Source organism: Mobula hypostoma, chromosome 18, assembly GCF_963921235.1.
Source record: "Mobula hypostoma chromosome 18, sMobHyp1.1, whole genome shotgun sequence".
Lineage (NCBI taxonomy): Eukaryota > Metazoa > Chordata > Chondrichthyes > Myliobatiformes > Myliobatidae > Mobula > Mobula hypostoma.
In genome coordinates this window covers 59,247,060-59,265,958 of record NC_086114.1, presented here as the reverse complement: position 1 = coordinate 59,265,958, position 18,899 = coordinate 59,247,060, and positions in this window count along the sequence as shown.

Sequence of the window (18,899 nt, the reverse complement as noted above, 5' to 3'; positions counted from 1 at the left end):
ACCTGCTCTTCTGCCGCTTTCCTAACTCCCTAAACTCACTGTGCAGGCCCTCTTCCCCCTTTCTACCCATGTCATTGGTGATAGAGTGTACCACGACTGCTGTCTGCTCACCCTCACCCCTTGAGAATATTCTGCAGCCATTCTGAGACATCCTGGACCCTAGCGCCTGGGAGGCAGCACACCATTCTGGCACCTCTTTCTCAGGCACACAGTCTCCTAACTATTGAGTCTCCTATCACCATAACCCTGGTTGAATTTACCCTTCCCTGCCGAGCATCGGAGCCAGCCACAGTGCTACTAGCCTGGCTGCTGCCTCAGATAGGTCACTCCCAGCCCCCAGCAGCATCCAAAGGGGTATACTTGTTGGTGAGGGGAATATCCTCAATGTTGCAGAAAACAGGTGAACCCAAACGCAGAGCACTGGCATGGAGATAGAGTTAGGATGCAGATGAGGGCAGAAGCGTAGCTGGAGCTGAACGGGAAACAAGAGGGTGAATGGAAAAGCAGGAGGCAGGCAAAACTTATCTTGACACGGGGCGTTGCTGGAGCTGAACGGCAAGCAGGAGGATGAGCGGAAAGGCAGGCAGCAGGCAATACTTATCTTGACACAGAGAGGCAGAGTTACACAGGCAAACTTTGGTACTGAAGTAAAACTTAGAATACACAATCCTAAGCGGCCGAGAATGTGAATTACCACACTGGCTGAAATAATGATCTGGCGATGAGTGGATGCAAAGCCGGGGTTCTTATGCTGCAGGTTTAGATGAGAATCAGGTGCCACAATCAAGGAGGCCAGGAGAACACAGGGAAAAGGGAATTAGGAGAATATGAGGAATTACTGGTCGGGACCATGACGCTCAGGGGAACCGTGCACTAACTGTTTGCTCCCCCTACTTCTCCCAGTGGTCACCCATCTACTGTCTGAAGCCTGCACTCTGGCTGTGACCGCCTCAGTAAAAGTCTCATCTATCAGGTTTTCAGCCTCCTGGGTGGTCCTGAGTGCATCCAACTGCAGCCCCAGTTCCTTGACCTTGTCTGTTAGGAGCTGAAGTTGGATGCACTTCCCTTAGAGGTAGTCATCAGGGAGTCTATTCGGTACTCAGCAATCCCACATCTTAAGGAGGAGCATTCCACGGCTTTAACTACCATCCTGCCTACACTTGCTATACCTTTGACTATACCTTCTCAATCTTAAGTTCTAGCCTCTGCCTATTCTTGCCAAAGCCTGGACACTCTAGCCCTGGCCCACTCCCACAAAGGCCACTCCAGTTAAACCTCAGTTCTTTTTATTAGTCCTTGTTAAGTTATTAATAACTCAAGTTCCACTCCACAGACAAGTCCTGACAGACCCCATCACTTTTTAAAACTGGCACATAAAGTCCACAAGGAACAGTCTCCAACTCACTCCACGACCTCCCGCTCCGCAAACAAGTCCCATCAGGTCCCACTCGCTTTTTAAAACGGGGCTGAAAGAAAGAGGGCCACCAGTGTAGGGAAGATGTAGAGCAAAAGCCAGCGAGTTATAGGAAGATCCAGCTGAGATGCTGATAGGGAAGTGGGTTAGAGTGTGGATGTTGTCAGAAGCTGGTAGGTGAGAGATGAAAGTGAAGAAGAGCTTAGTTGTGTGACCCATTGAGTTCTTCCAACATTTTGTGCAAGGCACTGGGAGATGCCAGGTTTTGTGTGTTTTTGGCTAATTGGTGTGGCAGAGGAATTGATACGGGGATTGGTGTTAGTTTGTTATTGTCACATGTACCAGATCTAGTGAAAATCTTGTCTTGAATACTGTTTATACAGATCGAAAGATCCCACAGTACATTGAGCTAGAATAAGGCAAAACAATAACAATGCGGATTAAAGTGGAAAAGCCATGAAAGAACTGTAGTGCAGATGGACAATAGGTGCAAGATCTTATCGAGGTAGATTGTGAGACTAATAGTTATCGTACAAGAGGTCCAGTCAAGGGACTGATTGCAGTGGAACAGAATCTGCCCTTGAGCGTGCTGGTACGTGCTTTCAGCCAAATCAAAGCGACCTCTGTGAGAGATGGCACATCCATTCCTTTCTCCATGGATTCATTCGGCCCTGGAGCAGTCTGTGTGGGAAAGGAATGATCACTATTACACTGGCCACACTGCACAGACACAAAACTCCCAAAGTTGTTCTCAACTGACCAATGACAGCGAACGCTGTTAGCGTTGTCCCCACTACAACCACATCATATCATAACTCTGCTGCAAGGAGTTGTTCGAGCCACCGTTCTAAATCCAATCATCACCGCGTCCCAATGGCCTCCCTTCCATCATAAGGTCAGATCTGGTGGGTTGTCGGTGATAGCTACACACTGTTTAATTCTATTCACAACTCCTAAGGAAGAGCAACTTGTACCCACGCGAAGCAAGACCTGAGTACGTACATGCACAGAGTCAAAGTGTAATACAGCAAAGAAACAGGCCCTTCGGCCCAACTCACTGATGCTGACCTAGCTGCCCACCCAAGCTGACTCATTTTCTTGCAATTAGGACTGTATCCTTCTAAACCTTTCCTATTCATATACTTATCCAAATGCCTCTCAAATATCATTATTATACCTTCCTTAACTACCTTCTCTAACAGCTCATTTCATCTACTCCCCACACTCTGTGTGAACAAGCTGTCCCTCAGGTCCCCTTTAAATGTTTCCTCTCTCATCAAAAGCCTCTGCTCTCTAGTTTTGATTCCCTTTCCCAGGGAAAAGGATTGTGTGTATTCATCCTGTCTGTGACCCTTATGATTTGACACAGCTCCATCAGTCTCCTACGCCTCAAAAAATGCAGTCCTAGCCTGCCCAACCTCTCCCTATAACACAAGCACTCAAGTCCTAGCAAAATTCTGGCAAGTGACAAAATAAACTTTCGTCCATACTACGTTGACCCAGGTCTAGGGGGACGGACTCTCCACTTCTCCCTCTCCCTCATCAGTGTGTTCAGTTCATCTACATTAGCCGCGCCGCTGTCTTCTAGGAGCGTGTTGACCATAGTCTTGGGCGGGCGCCCAGGGTTCATCCTCCCATGCTACAGCGTGTCAAACAATGACCACCTTAACAAGAGAGTGTTTCACCACCACCACCCCACCACAGCCCTGACCTTGAGATTCAATATGGGATGACTGCAGACAGTCAGTGTGGATGTGATGGGTTGTTACCCATTCCTGTTCTGTATGATGCTCTGATTCTATTACCCTTACAAGTTCAATGATTCAATGAGCTCCACTCAGTATCAGAGAATGTATATAATATACAACCTGAAATTCTTACTCTCTGCAGACATCCTCGAAACAGAAGAAACCCCGTAGAATGAATGACAGAAAAAAAGTAAGAACCCCAAAGCCCCCTACCCCGTCCCACACACAAGCATTATCAACACTCCCCGCCCCCGTTTATTCTAACTTAAAGCATCAGCATTCCCACCACCTACCAAACAAGCGACAGCAAAGCCCCAAAGAGAGACCATGGTCTAGAGTCCTTCAAAAACTAACTGTTCGTCCCAGCAGTTGACATCTCTCACTCTCACGAGCAAGGGAGAGAGAGGTATCACTTCTTCCACAGCGAGAGGGAAGACAAACAGATCACGGTTTCGATGTTAGAGTCTGTGGCGTCACTTTTATTTTGAGTTCCCCCGACTGGAGAATTGGCAGTAAACTCTCACTCACCATCAAGAGAAAGAGAGGGGGAATCACTCAAGTGCAGAGGCTTGGCTTCTGACAGCCACACTTGCTGCCTTGATGTTCCAACTCAGTTCACAACAACGGAGGGAAATCAGGTCCATGGGGCCACACTAGGCCGCACCTCGAAGGCGCCCGACTTCAGGCCACTCCTGGAGATAAAAAAAACATGGCCAATTGACAGAATAAGAACACACCGCCATGCAGAACCACAGTTTCAGTGCAACACAAGATCATGGACTCCAACAGGATGCCCACCACCTTTAACGGAAGATAGCCAACTATGAAGAAGAAGAATTTAAACTGTTTCACCGATGGTCTGGGAGAAGTTCCATACTGCTGCCATCCATCAAATTTTGGAGGTCTCCTTGGCTATAACCATTGGTCATTTTCCATGGTCACCCAGTTAAAATGATGCAGAACATCATCTTGAAAGAGGAAAGCTTTTGCCCTTCTACATGGCTGTCTGCAGCAGTAGGTTCAGCTCTGACTGACCTCAGCTGCTATCCCCCAAACAAATGCAACTCCAGCCGACCCGCAATCCCCAATCACAACACACACTCACCATCAGCGACCTCTTCAGAGAACCACCAGAACAAACACGTTCAAATTTTAATTCTTGGATCTAGCTTATGGAAATTATGTGACAATGAAAGCGGACTGGAAGAGTGGCCTTCTGCAGTGAGTCTTTCACCTCACTGTTCCCTCACCTACACCAGACTTCCACCTCACTGTTCCCTCACCTACACCAGTCTTCCTCCTCACTGTTCCCCCATCCGCACCACTCTTCCACCTCACTGCATCCTCACTTACACCTGTCTTTCACCTCACTGTTCCCTCACCTACACCAGACTTCCACCTCACTACCCCCTCATCTACACCAGTCTTCCTCCTCACTGTTCCCCCATCCGCACCACTCTTCCACCTCACTGCATCCTCACTTACACCTGTCTTTCACCTCACTGTTCCCTCACCTACACCAGTCTTCCAGCTCGCTGATCCCTCATCTACACATCTTCAGCCTCACTGTTCCCTCATCTACACCATTCCACCTCACTGTTCCATCATCTACACGTCTTCCACCTCACGGTTCCCTCACCTACGCCAGTCTTCTGTCTCTCTGTTTCCTCATCGACACCAGTCTTCCACCTCACTGTTCCCTCTTCTGCACCTGTCTTTCACCTCACTGTTCCCTCACCTACACCAGTCTTCCAGCTCGCTGATCCCTCATCTACACATCTTCAGCCTCACTGTTCCCTCATCTACACCATTCCACCTCACTGTTCCATCATCTGCACCAGTCTTCCTCCTCACTGTTGCCTCATCTACACCAGTCTTCCACCTCAATATTCGCTCATCTACACCGGTCTTCCACCTCACTGTTCGCTCATCTACAGCAATCTTCCACCTCACTGATCCCTCATATACACATTTTTTCCACCTAACAGTTCCCTCATCTACAGCAGTCTTCCGCCTCACTATTCCCTCATATACACCAGTCTCCAACCTCACTGTTCCCTCATCTACACGTCTTCCACCTCACTGTTCCCTCACCTACACCAGGCTTTCGCCTCACTGTTGCCTCATCTACACCATTCCACCTCACTGTTCCCTCATCTACACCAGTCTTCCACCTCACTCGTCCCTCATCTACACGTCTTCAACCTCACTGTTCCCTCAATGACACGAATCTTCCACCTCACTGCTCCCTCATCTACACCAGTCTTCCACCTCAATGTTCCCTCACCTACACCAGTCTTTTACCTCGCTGTTCCCTCTTCAACTCCATTCCAGCTCACTGTTCCAACACCTACACCAGTCTTTCTCCTCACTGTTGCCTCATCTACAGCAGTTTTCCACCTCAGTTTTCCCTCATTTACACAAGTCTATCACCTCAAGTTCACTCACCTACACCAGTCTACCCCCTCACAGTTCCCTCATCAACACCAGTCTTCCACCTCTCTGTTCCCTCATCTACACAGTCCACCTCACTGTTCCCTCATCTACAGCAGTCATCCACCACTGTTATCCCTCATCTACACCAGTCTTCCACCTCTCTGTTCCCTCATCTACACGTCTTCCACCTCACTGTTCCCTCACCTACACCAGTCTTCTGTCTCTCTGTTTCCTCATCGACACCAGTCTTCCACCTCACTGTTACCTCATCTACACCTGTTCTCCACCTCACTGTTCCCTCATCTACACCAGTCTTCCACCTCACTGTCCCCTCATCTGCACCAGTCTTCCATCTCGCTGATCCCTCATCTACACATCTTCAGCCTCACTGTTCCCTCATCTACAACAGTCTTCCTCCTCACTGTTGCCTCATCCACACCAGTCTTCCACCTCAGTTTCCCCTCATCTACAGCAGTTCTTCACCTCACTATTCCCTCATCTACAGCAGTCTTCCACCTCACTGTTCCCTCATCTACACCAGTCTTCCACTTCCCTGTTCCCTCATCTACAGTCATCCACCTCACTCTTCCCTCACCTACACCAGTCTTCCACCTCTCTGTTCCCTCATCTACACGTCTTCCACCTCACTGTTCCCTCACCTACACCAGTCTTCTGTCTCTCTGTTTCCTCATTGACACCAGTCTTCCACCTCACTGTTCTATCATCTACACCTGTTCTCCACCTCACTGTTCCCTCACCTACACCAGTCTTCCATCTCTCTGTTTCCTCATCGACACCAGTCTTCCACCTCACTGTTCCCTCTTCTGCACCTGTCTTTCACCTCACTGTTCCCTCACCTACACCAGTCTTCCAGCTCGCTGATCCCTCATCTACACATCTTCAGCCTCACTGTTCCCTCATCTACACCATTCCACCTCACTGTTCCATCATCTACACGTCTTCCACCTCACTGTTCCCTCACCTACACCAGTCTTCTGTCTCTCTGTTTCCTCATCGACACCAGTCTTCCACCTCACTGTTCCCTCTTCTGCACCTGTCTTTCACCTCACTGTTCCCTCACCTACACCAGTCTTCCAGCTCGCTGATCCCTCATCTACACATCTTCAGCCTCACTGTTCCCTCATCTACACCATTCCAACTCACTGTTCCATCATCTGCACCAGTCTTCCTCCTCACTGTTGCCTCATCTACACCAGTCTTCCACCTCAATATTCGTTCATCTACACCGGTCTTCCACCTCACTGTTCGCTCATCTACAGCAGTCTTCCACCTCACTGATCCCTCATATACACATTTTTTCCACCTAACAGTTCCCTCATCTACAGCAGTCTTCCGCCTCACTATTCCCTCATATACACCAGTCTCCAACCTCACTGTTCCCTCATCTACACGTCTTCCACCTCACTGTTCCCTCACCTACACCAGGCTTTCGCCTCACTGTTGCCTCATCTACACCATTCCACCTCACTGTTCCCTCATCTACACCAGTCTTCCACCTCACTCGTCCCTCATCTACACGTCTTCAACCTCACTGTTCCCTCAATGACACGAATCTTCCACCTCACTGCTCCCTCATCTACACCAGTCTTCCACCTCAATGTTCCCTCACCTACACCAGTCTTTTACCTCGCTGTTCCCTCTTCAACTCCATTCCAGCTCACTGTTCCAACACCTACACCAGTCTTTCTCCTCACTGTTGCCTCATCTACAGCAGTTTTCCACCTCAGTTTTCCCTCATTTACACAAGTCTATCACCTCAAGTTCACTCACCTACACCAGTCTACCCCCTCACAGTTCCCTCATCAACACCAGTCTTCCACCTCTCTGTTCCCTCATCTACACAGTCCACCTCACTGTTCCCTCATCTACAGCAGTCATCCACCACTGTTATCCCTCATCTACACCAGTCTTCCACCTCTCTGTTCCCTCATCTACACGTCTTCCACCTCACTGTTCCCTCACCTACACCAGTCTTCTGTCTCTCTGTTTCCTCATCGACACCAGTCTTCCACCTCACTGTTACCTCATCTACACCTGTTCTCCACCTCACTGTTCCCTCATCTACACCAGTCTTCCACCTCACTGTCCCCTCATCTGCACCAGTCTTCCATCTCGCTGATCCCTCATCTACACATCTTCAGCCTCACTGTTCCCTCATCTACAACAGTCTTCCTCCTCACTGTTGCCTCATCCACACCAGTCTTCCACCTCAGTTTCCCCTCATCTACAGCAGTTCTTCACCTCACTATTCCCTCATCTACAGCAGTCTTCCACCTCACTGTTCCCTCATCTACACCAGTCTTCCACTTCCCTGTTCCCTCATCTACAGTCATCCACCTCACTCTTCCCTCACCTACACCAGTCTTCCACCTCTCTGTTCCCTCATCTACACGTCTTCCACCTCACTGTTCCCTCACCTACACCAGTCTTCTGTCTCTCTGTTTCCTCATTGACACCAGTCTTCCACCTCACTGTTCTATCATCTACACCTGTTCTCCACCTCACTGTTCCCTCACCTACACCAGTCTTCCATCTCTCTGTTTCCTCATCGACACCAGTCTTCCACCTCACTGTTCCCTCTTCTGCACCTGTCTTTCACCTCACTGTTCCCTCACCTACACCAGTCTTCCAGCTCGCTGATCCCTCATCTACACATCTTCAGCCTCACTGTTCCCTCATCTACACCATTCCACCTCACTGTTCCATCATCTACACGTCTTCCACCTCACTGTTCCCTCACCTACACCAGTCTTCTGTCTCTCTGTTTCCTCATCGACACCAGTCTTCCACCTCACTGTTCCCTCTTCTGCACCTGTCTTTCACCTCACTGTTCCCTCACCTACACCAGTCTTCCAGCTCGCTGATCCCTCATCTACACATCTTCAGCCTCACTGTTCCCTCATCTACACCATTCCAACTCACTGTTCCATCATCTGCACCAGTCTTCCTCCTCACTGTTGCCTCATCTACACCAGTCTTCCACCTCAATATTCGTTCATCTACACCGGTCTTCCACCTCACTGTTCGCTCATCTACAGCAGTCTTCCACCTCACTGATCCCTCATATACACATTTTTTCCACCTAACAGTTCCCTCATCTACAGCAGTCTTCCGCCTCACTATTCCCTCATATACACCAGTCTCCAACCTCACTGTTCCCTCATCTACACGTCTTCCACCTCACTGTTCCCTCATCTGCACCTGTCTTCCACCTCACTGTTCCCTCATCTACAACAGTCTTCCACCTCAGAGCTCCCTCATCTCCACCAGTCTTCCACCTCACTGTTCCCTCATCTACACGTCTTCCACCTCACAGTTCCCTCACCTACACCAGGCTTTCGCCTCACTGTTGCCTCATCTACACCATTCCACCTCACTGTTCCCTCATAGACACCAGTCTTCCACCTCACTGCTCCCTCATCTACACCAGTCTTCCACCTCAATGTTCCCTCACCTACACCAGTCTTTTACCTCGCTGTTCCCTCTTCAACTCCATTCCAGCTCACTGTTCCAACACCTACACCAGTCTTTCTCCTCACTTTTGCCTCATCTACAGCAGTTTTCCACCTCAGTTTTCCCTCATTTACACGAATCTATCACCTCAAAGTTCACTCACCTACACCAGTCTACCCCCTCACAGTTCCCTCATCTACACCAGTCTTCCATCTCACTGATCCCTCATCAACACCAGTCTTCCACCTCTCTGTTCCCTCATCTACACAGTCCACCTCACTGTTCCCTCATCTACAGCAGTCATCCACCACTGTTATCCCTCATCCACACCAGTCTTCCACCTCTCTGTTCCCTCATCTACACGTCTTCCACCTCACTGTTCCCTCACCTACACCAGTCTTCTGTCTCTCTGTTTCCTCATCGACACCAGTCTTCCACCTCACTGTTACCTCATCTACACCTGTTCTCCACCTCACTGTTCCCTCATCTACACCAGTCTTCCACCTCACTGTCCTCTCATCTACACCAGTCTTCCATCTCGCTGATCCCTCATCTACACATCTTCAGCCTCACTGTTCCCTCATCTACACCAGTCTTCCTCCTCACTGTTGCCTCATCCACACCAGTCTTCCACCTCAGTTTCCCCTCATCTACAGCAGTTCTTCACCTCACTATTCCCTCATCTACAGCAGTCTTCCACTTCCCTGTTCCCTCATCTACAGTCTTCCACCTCACTCTTCCCTCACCTACACCGGTCTTCCATCTCACTGTTCCCTCATCTACAGCAGTCTTCCACCTCACTGTTCCCTCATCTGCACCTGTCTTCCACCTCACCGTTCCCTCATCTACAACAGTATTCCGCCTCAGAGCTCCCTCATCTCCACCAGTCTTCCACCTCACTGTTCCCTCATCTACACCAGTCTTCCACCTCACTATCCCCTCATCTACACGTCTTCCTCCTCACTGTTCTCTCACCTACACCAGTCTGCCACCTCAGTTTTCCCTCTTCTACATCAGTCTTGCACCTCACTGTTCGCTCATCTACACCTGTTCTCCACATCTCTGTTCCCTCATCTACACCTGTCCTCCACCTCACTGATCCCTCTTGTACTCCAGTCTGCCACCTCACTGAACCTTCATCTACACTATTCCACCTCACTGTTCCCTCATCTACACCGGTCTCCCACCTCTCTGCTGCCTCATCTACACCATTCCACCTCACTGTTCCATCATCTGCACCAGTCTTCCTCCTCACTGTTGCCTCATCCACACCAGTTTTCCACCTCAGTTTCCCCTCATCTACAGCAGTTCTTCACCTCACTATTCCCTCATCTACAGCAGTCTTCCACTTCACTGTTCCCTCATCTACAGTCTTCCACCTCACTCTACCCTCACCTACACCAGTCTTCCATCTCACTGTTCCCTCATCTACACCAGTCTTCCACCTCAATATTCGCTCATCTACACCAGTCTTCCACCTCACTGCTCCCTCATCTGCATCATTCCACCTCACTGTTCACTGATCTACAGCAGTCTTCCACCTCACTGTTCCCCCATCTACACCAGTCTTCCACCTCAATGTTCGCTCATCTACAGCAGTCTTCCAACTCAATGTTCGCTCATCTACAGCAGTCTTCCACTTCACTGTTCCCTCATCTGCACCTGTCTTCCACCCCACCGTTCCCTCATCTACAACAGTCTTCCACCTCACAGCTCCCTCAGCTCCACCAGTCTTCCACCTAACTGTTCCTTCATCTGCACCAGTCTTCCACCTCACTGTTCCCTCATCTACACCAGTCTTCCACCTCACTGTCCCCTCATCTACATGTCTTCAGCCTCACTGTTCCCTCATCTACACCAGTCTTCCACCTCACTGTTCCCTCATCTACACCATTCCGCCTCACTGTTCCCTCATCTACACCAGTTTTCCACCTCACTGTTCCCTCATCTACACCATTCCGCCTCACTGTTCCCTCATCTACACCAGTTTTCCACCTCACTGTTCCCTCATCTACACCATTCCGCCTCACTGTTCCCTCATCTACACCAGTCTTCCACCTCACTGTTCCCTCATCTACACCAGTCTTCCAACTCACTGTCCCCTCATCTACATGTCTTCAGCCTCACTGTTCCCTCATCTACACCAGTCTTCCACTCACTGTTCCCTCATCTACACCAGTCTTCACCCTCGGTGTTCCCTCACCTACACCAGTCTACCACCTCAGTTTTCCCTCTTCTACATGTCTTGCACCTCACTGTTCGCTCATCTACACCTGTTCTCCACATCTCTGTTCCCTCATCTACACCTGTCCTCCACCTCACTGATCCCTCTTGTACTCCAGTCTGCCACCTCACTGAACCTTCATCTACACTATTCCACCTCACTGTTCCCTCATCGACACAAGTCTTCCACCTCACTGTTCCCTCATCTATTCCAGTCTTTAACCTCACCGTTCCCTCATCTACACCAGTCTTTCACCACACCATTCCATCATCTACAGCAGTATTCCACCTCACTGTTCCCTCACCTACACCAGTCTTCCACCTCACTGCTCCCTTATCAACACCAGTCTTCCACCTCGCTGATCCCTCATCTGCACCTGTCTTCCACCTCACCGTTCCCTCATCTACAACAGTATTCCACCTCAGAGCTCCCTCATCTCCACCAGTCTTCCACCTCACTGTTCCCTCATCTACACCAGTCTTCCACCTCACTATCCCCCCATCTACACGTCTTCCTCCTCACTGTTCTCTCACCTACACCAGTCTGCCACCTCAGTTTTCCCTCTTCTACATCAGTCTTGCACCTCACTGTTCGCTCATCTACACCTGTTCTCCACATCTCTGTTCCCTCATCTACACCTGTCCTCCACCTCACTGATCCCTCTTGTACTCCAGTCTGCCACCTCACTGAACCTTCATCTACACTATTCCACCTCACTGTTCCCTCATCGACACAAGTCTTCCACCTCACTGTTCCCTCATCTATTCCAGTCTTTAACCTCACCGTTCCCTCATCTACACCAGTCTTTCACCTCACCATTCCATCATCTACAGCAGTATTCCACCTCACTGTTCCCTCACCTACACCAGTCTTCCACCTCACTGCTCCCTTATCAACACCAGTCTTCCACCTCGCTGATCCCTCATCTGCACCTGTCTTCCACCTCACCGTTCCCTCATCTACAACAGTATTCCACCTCAGAGCTCCCTCATCTCCACCAGTCTTCCACCTCACTGTTCCCTCATCTACACCAGTCTTCCACCTCACTATCCCCCCATCTACACGTCTTCCTCCTCACTGTTCTCTCACCTACACCAGTCTGCCACCTCAGTTTTCCCTCTTCTACATCAGTCTTGCACCTCACTGTTCGCTCATCTACACCTGTTCTCCACATCTCTGTTCCCTCATCTACACCTGTCCTCCACCTCACTGATCCCTCTTGTACTCCAGTCTGCCACCTCACTGAACCTTCATCTACACTATTCCACCTCACTGTTCCCTCATCGACACAAGTCTTCCACCTCACTGTTCCCTCATCTACACTGGTCTCCCACGTCTCTGCTGCCTCATCTACACCATTCCACCTCACTGTTCCATCATCTGCACCAGTCTTCCTCCTCACTGTTGCCTCATCCACACCAGTTTTCCACCTCAGTTTCCCCTCATCTACAGCAGTTCTTCACCTCACTATTCCCTCATCTACAGCAGTCTTCCACTTCACTGTTCCCTCATCTACAGTCTTCCACCTCACTCTTCCCTCTACACCAGTCTTCCATCTCACTGTTCCCTCATCTACACCAGTCTTCCACCTCAATATTCGCTCATCTACACCGGTCTTCCACCTCACTGTTCGCGCATCTACACCAGTCTTCCACCTCACTGCTCCCTTATCTGCATCATTCCACCTCACTGTTCACTGATCTACAGCAGTCTTCCACCTCACTGTTCCCTCATCTACAGCAGTCTTCCAACTCAATGTTCGCTCATCTACAGCAGTCTTCCACTTCACTGTTCCCTCATCTGCACCTGTCTTCCACCCCACCGTTCCCTCATCTACAACAGTCTTCCACCTCACAGCTCCCTCAGCTCCACCAGTCTTCCACCTGACTGTTCCCTCATCTACACCAGTCTCCCACCTCTCTGCTGCCTCATCTACACCATTCCACCTCACTGTTCCATCATCTGCACCAGTCTTCCTCCTCACTGTTGCCTCATCCACACCAGTTTTCCACCTCAGTTTCCCCTCATCTACAGCAGTTCTTCACCTCACTATTCCCTCATCTACAGCAGTCTTCCACTTCACTGTTCCCTCATCTACAGTCTTCCACCTCACTCTTCCCTCACCTACACCAGTCTTCCATCTCACTGTTCCCTCATCTACACCAGTCTTCCACCTCAATATTCGCTCATCTACACCGGTCTTCCACCTCACTGTTCGCGCATCTACACCAGTCTTCCACCTCACTGCTCCCTTATCTGCATCATTCCACCTCACTGTTCACTGATCTACAGCAGTCTTCCACCTCACTGTTCCCTCATCTACAGCAGTCTTCCAACTCAATGTTCGCTCATCTACAGCAGTCTTCCACTTCACTGTTCCCTCATCTGCACCTGTCTTCCACCCCACCGTTCCCTCATCTACAACAGTCTTCCACCTCACAGCTCCCTCAGCTCCACCAGTCTACACCTGACTGTTCCTTCATCTGCACCAGTCTTCCACCTCACTGTTCCCTCATCTACACCAGTCTTCCACCCCACTGTCCCTTCATCTACATGTCTTCAGCCTCACTGTTCCCTCATCTACACCAGTCTTCCACCTCACTGTTCCCTCAACTACACCATTCCGCCTCACTGTTCCCTCATCTACACCAGTCTTCCACCTCACTGTTCCCTCTACACCATTCCGCCTCACTGTTCCCTCATCTACACCAGTCTTCCAACTCACTGTCCCCTCATCTACATGTCTTCAGCCTCACTGTTCCCTCATCTACACCAGTCTTCCACTCACTGTTCCCTCATCTACACCAGTCTTCACCCTCGGTGTTCCCTCACCTACACCAGTCTACCACCTCAGTTTTCCCTCTTCTACATGTCTTGCACCTCACTGTTCGCTCATCTACACCTGTTCTCCACATCTCTGTTCCCTCATCTACACCAATCTTCCACCTCAATATTCGCTCATCTACACCGGTCTTCCACCTCACTGTTCGCTCATCTACACCAGTCTTCCACCTCACTGCTCCCTCATCTGCATCATTCCACCTCACTGTTCACTGATCTACAGCAGTCTACCACCTCACTGTTCCCTCATCTACACCAGTCTTCCACCTCAATGTTCGCTCATCTACAGCAGTCTTCCACTTCACTGTTCCCTCATCTGCACCTGTCTTCCACCCCACCGTTCCCTCATCTACAACAGTCTTCCACCTCACAGCTCCCTCAGCTCCACCAGTCTTCCACCTGACTGTTCCTTCATCTGCACCAGTCTTCCACCTCACTGTCCCCTCATCTACATGTCTTCAGCCTCACTGTTCCCTCATCTACACCAGCATTCCACCTCATTGTTCCCTTATCTCCACCATTCCATCTCACTGTACCATCATCTAAACCAGTCGACAACCTCACTGTTCCCTCATCTGCAACAGTATTCCACCTTGTTGTTACCTCATCTACACCAGTCTTCCACCTCACGATTCTCTCATCTACACCAGTCTTCCACCTCACTGTTTCCTCATCTACCCATCTTCAGCCTAACTGTTCCCTCACCTGCACCAGTCTTCCACCTCACTGTTCCCACATCTAAACCTGTCTTCCACCTCACTGTTCCCTCAATTACATGTCTTCCACCTCACTGTTCCCTCATCTACACAAGTCTTCCGTCTCACTGTTCCCTCATCTACAGAAGTCTTCCACCTCACTGTTTCCTCATCTACACCGGTATTCCACCTCACTGTTCCCTCATCTACACCAGTCTTCCACCTCACTGTCCCCTCATCTACATGTCTTCAGCCTCACTGTTCCCTCATCTACACCAGCATTCCACCTCATTGTTCCCTTATCTCCACCATTCCATCTCACTGTACCATCATCTAAACCAGTCGACAACCTCACTGTTCCCTCATCTGCAACAGTATTCCACCTTGTTGTTACCTCATCTACACCAGTCTTCCACCTCACTGTTCCCTCATCTACACCAGCCTTCCACCTCACTGTTCCCTCGTCTACACATCTTCCTCCTCACTGTTCCATCACCTGCACCAGACTTCCACCTCACTGTTCCCTCATCTACAACAGTCTTTCACCTCACTGTTCCCTCACATACACCTGACTTCCACCTCACTGTTCCCTCATCTACACCAGACTTTCACCTCATTCATCCCTTATCTACACGATTCCACCTCAGTGTTCCCTCATCTAAACCAGTCTACCACCTCAATGTTCTCTCATCTACACGTCTTCCACCTCACTGTTCCCTCACATGCACCAGTGGCCCACCTCACTGTTCCCTCATGTACAGCAGCCTTTCCCCTCACTGTTCCATGACCTACACTAGTCTTCTACCTCACTGTTCCCTCCTCTACACCGGTCTTCCACCTCAGTGTTCCCTCACCTACTACAGTCATCCACCTCAGTTTTCCCTCATCGACACCAGTCTTCCACATCACTATTCCTTCAGCAACACCAGTCTTCCGCCTCACTGTTCCCTCACCTGAACCTGTCATCCACCTCATGATTCCCTCATCTACACCAGTCCTCCACCTCACTGTTCCCTCATCTACACCGTTCTCCACCTCACTGTTCCCTCATCTACACTCTACTTTCACCTCACTGTTCCCTCATCTACACCAGTCTTCACCTCACTGTTCCCTCAGCTACACTACTCTTCCACCTCAGTTTTCCCTCATCTGCACAAGTCTACCACCTCACTGTTCCCTAATCAATACCAGTCTTCCGCCTCACTGTTCCCTCACCTAAACCAGTCTTACCCCTCATGATTCCCTCATGTACACCAGTCTTCCACCTCACTGTTCCTTCATCTACACGTCTTCAGTCTCACTGTTCCCTAACCTACACCAGTCTTCTACCTCACTGTTTCCTCATCTGCACCAGTCTCCACCTCACTGCTCCCTCATCTACAGGTCTTGCACCGCACTGTTCCCATAGCTACACGTCTTCAGCTTCACTGTTGCCTCAACTGCAAGTCTTCCACCTCACTGTTCCCTCATCTACACCAGTCTTCCACTCGGTGTTCCTTCATCTACTGCAGTCTTCCACCTCATGATTCCCTCATCTACACTAGTCTTCCACCTCATTTTTCCCTTATCTACACCATTCCACCTCAATGTTCCCTCATCTACACGTCTTCAGCTTCACTGTTCCCTAACCTACACCAGTCTTCTACCTCACTGTTCCCTCATTTACAACAGTCTCCACCTCACTGTTTCCTCATCTACACGTCTTGCACTGGACTGTTCCCTCATCTACACGTCTTCAGCCTCACTGATGCCTCATCTACACGTCTTCCACCTCACTGTTCCCTCATCTACACCAGTCTTCCGTCTCACTGTTCCCTCATCTACTCCAGTCTTCCACCTCAGTTTTCCATTTTCTACAGCAGTCTTCCACCTCACTGTTCCCTCATCTACATGTCTTCAATCTCACTGTTCCCTCATCTACAGAAGTCTTCCACCTCAGTGTTTCCTCATCTACACCAGTATTCCACCTCATTGTTCCCTTATCTACAGCATTCCACCTCACTGTACCATCATCTAAACCAGTCGACAACCTCACTGTTCCCTCATCTGCAACAGTATTCCACCTTGTTGTTACCTCATCTACACCAGTCTTCCACCACGATTCTCTCATCTACACCAGTCTTCCACCTCACTGTTTCCTCATCTACCCATCTTCAGCCTAACTGTTCCCTCACCTGCACCAGTCTTCCACCTCACTGTTCCCACATCTAAACCTGTCTTCCACCTCACTGTTCCCTCAATTACATGTCTTCCACCTCACTGTTCCCTCATCTACACAAGTCTTCCGCCTCACTGTTACCTCATCTACACAAGTCTTCCGCCTCACTGTTACCTCACCTACACCTGTCCTCCAAATCACTATTCCCTCATCTACACCAGTCTTCCACCTCACTGTTCCCTCATCTACACGTCTTCAGCCTCACTGTTCCCTCAACTACAGAAGTCTTCCACCTCACTGTTTCCTCATCTACACCGGTATTCCACCTCACTGTTCCCTCATCTACACCAGTCTACCACCTCACTGTTCCCTCATCTACACATCTTCCTCCTCACTGTTCCATCACCTGCACCAGACTTCCACCTCACTGTTCCCTCATCTACAACAGTCTTTCACCTCACTGTTCCCTCACATACACCTGACTTCCACCTCATTGTTCCCTCATCTGCACCAGACTTTCAACTCATTCATCCCTTATCTACACGATTCCACCTGTGTTCCGTCATCTACACCAGTCTTCCACCTCACTGTTCCCTCATCTACACCACTCTTCCACCTCAGTTTTCCCTCATCTGCAGAAGTCTACCACCTCACTGTTCCCTAATCAATACCAGTCTTCCGCCTCACTGTTCCTTCACCTAAACCAGTCTTACACCTCATGATTCCCTCATGCACACCAGTCTTCCACCTCACTGTTCCTTCATCTACACGTCTTCAGTCTCACTGTTCCCTAACCTACACCAGCCTTCTACCTCACTGTTCCCTCATCTGCACCAGTCTCCACCTCACTGCTCCCTCATCTACAGGTCTTGCACCGGACTGTTCCCATAGCTACACGTCTTCAGCCTCACTGTTGCCTCAACTGCAAGTCTTCCACCTCACTGTTCCCTCATCTACACCAGTCTTCCACCTCAGTTTTCCCTCATCTGCACAAGTTTTCCACCTCACTGTTCTCTCATCAACACCAGTCTTCCGCCTCACTGTTTCCTCACCTAAACCAGTCTTACACCTCATGATTCCCTCATCTACACTAGTCTTCCACCTCACTGTTCCCTCATCTACACGTCTTCAGCTTCACTGTTCCCTAACCTACACCAGTCTTCTACCTCACTGTTCCCTCATCTACACCAGTCTCCACCTCACTGTTCCCTCATCTACACGTCTTGCACCGGACTGTTCCCTCATCTACACGTCTTCAGCCTCACTGTTGCCTCATCTACACGTCTTCCACCTCACTGTTCCCTCATCTACACCAGTCTTCCACCTCGGTGTTCCCTCATCTACTCCAGTCTTCCACCTCAGTTTTCCCTCATCTACAGCAGTCTTCCACCTCACTATTCCCTCATCTACATGTCTTAAGATAAATGTAGGTCCCCTACAGACAGAAACAGGTGAATTGATTATGGGGAGCAAGGACATGGCAGACAAATCCCCTACAGACAGAAACAGGTGAATTGATTATGGGGAGCAAGAACATGGCAGACCAATTGAATAATTACTTTGGTTCTGTCTTCACTAAGGAGGACATAAATAATCTTCCAGAAATAGTCGGGGACAGAGGGTCCAGTGAGATGGAGGAACTGAGCGAAATACATGTTAGTAGGGAAGTGGTGTTAGGTAAATTGAAGGGATTAAAGACAGATAAATCCCCAGGGCCAGATGGTCTGCATCCCAGAGTGCTTAAGGAAGTAGCCCAAGAAATAGTGGATGCATTAGTGATAATTTTTCAAAACTCGTTAGATTCTGGACTAGTTCCTGAGGATTGGAGGGTGGCTAATGTAACCCCACTTTTTAAAAAAGGAGGGAGAGAGAAACCGGGGAATTATAGACCGGTTAGCCTAACGTCGGT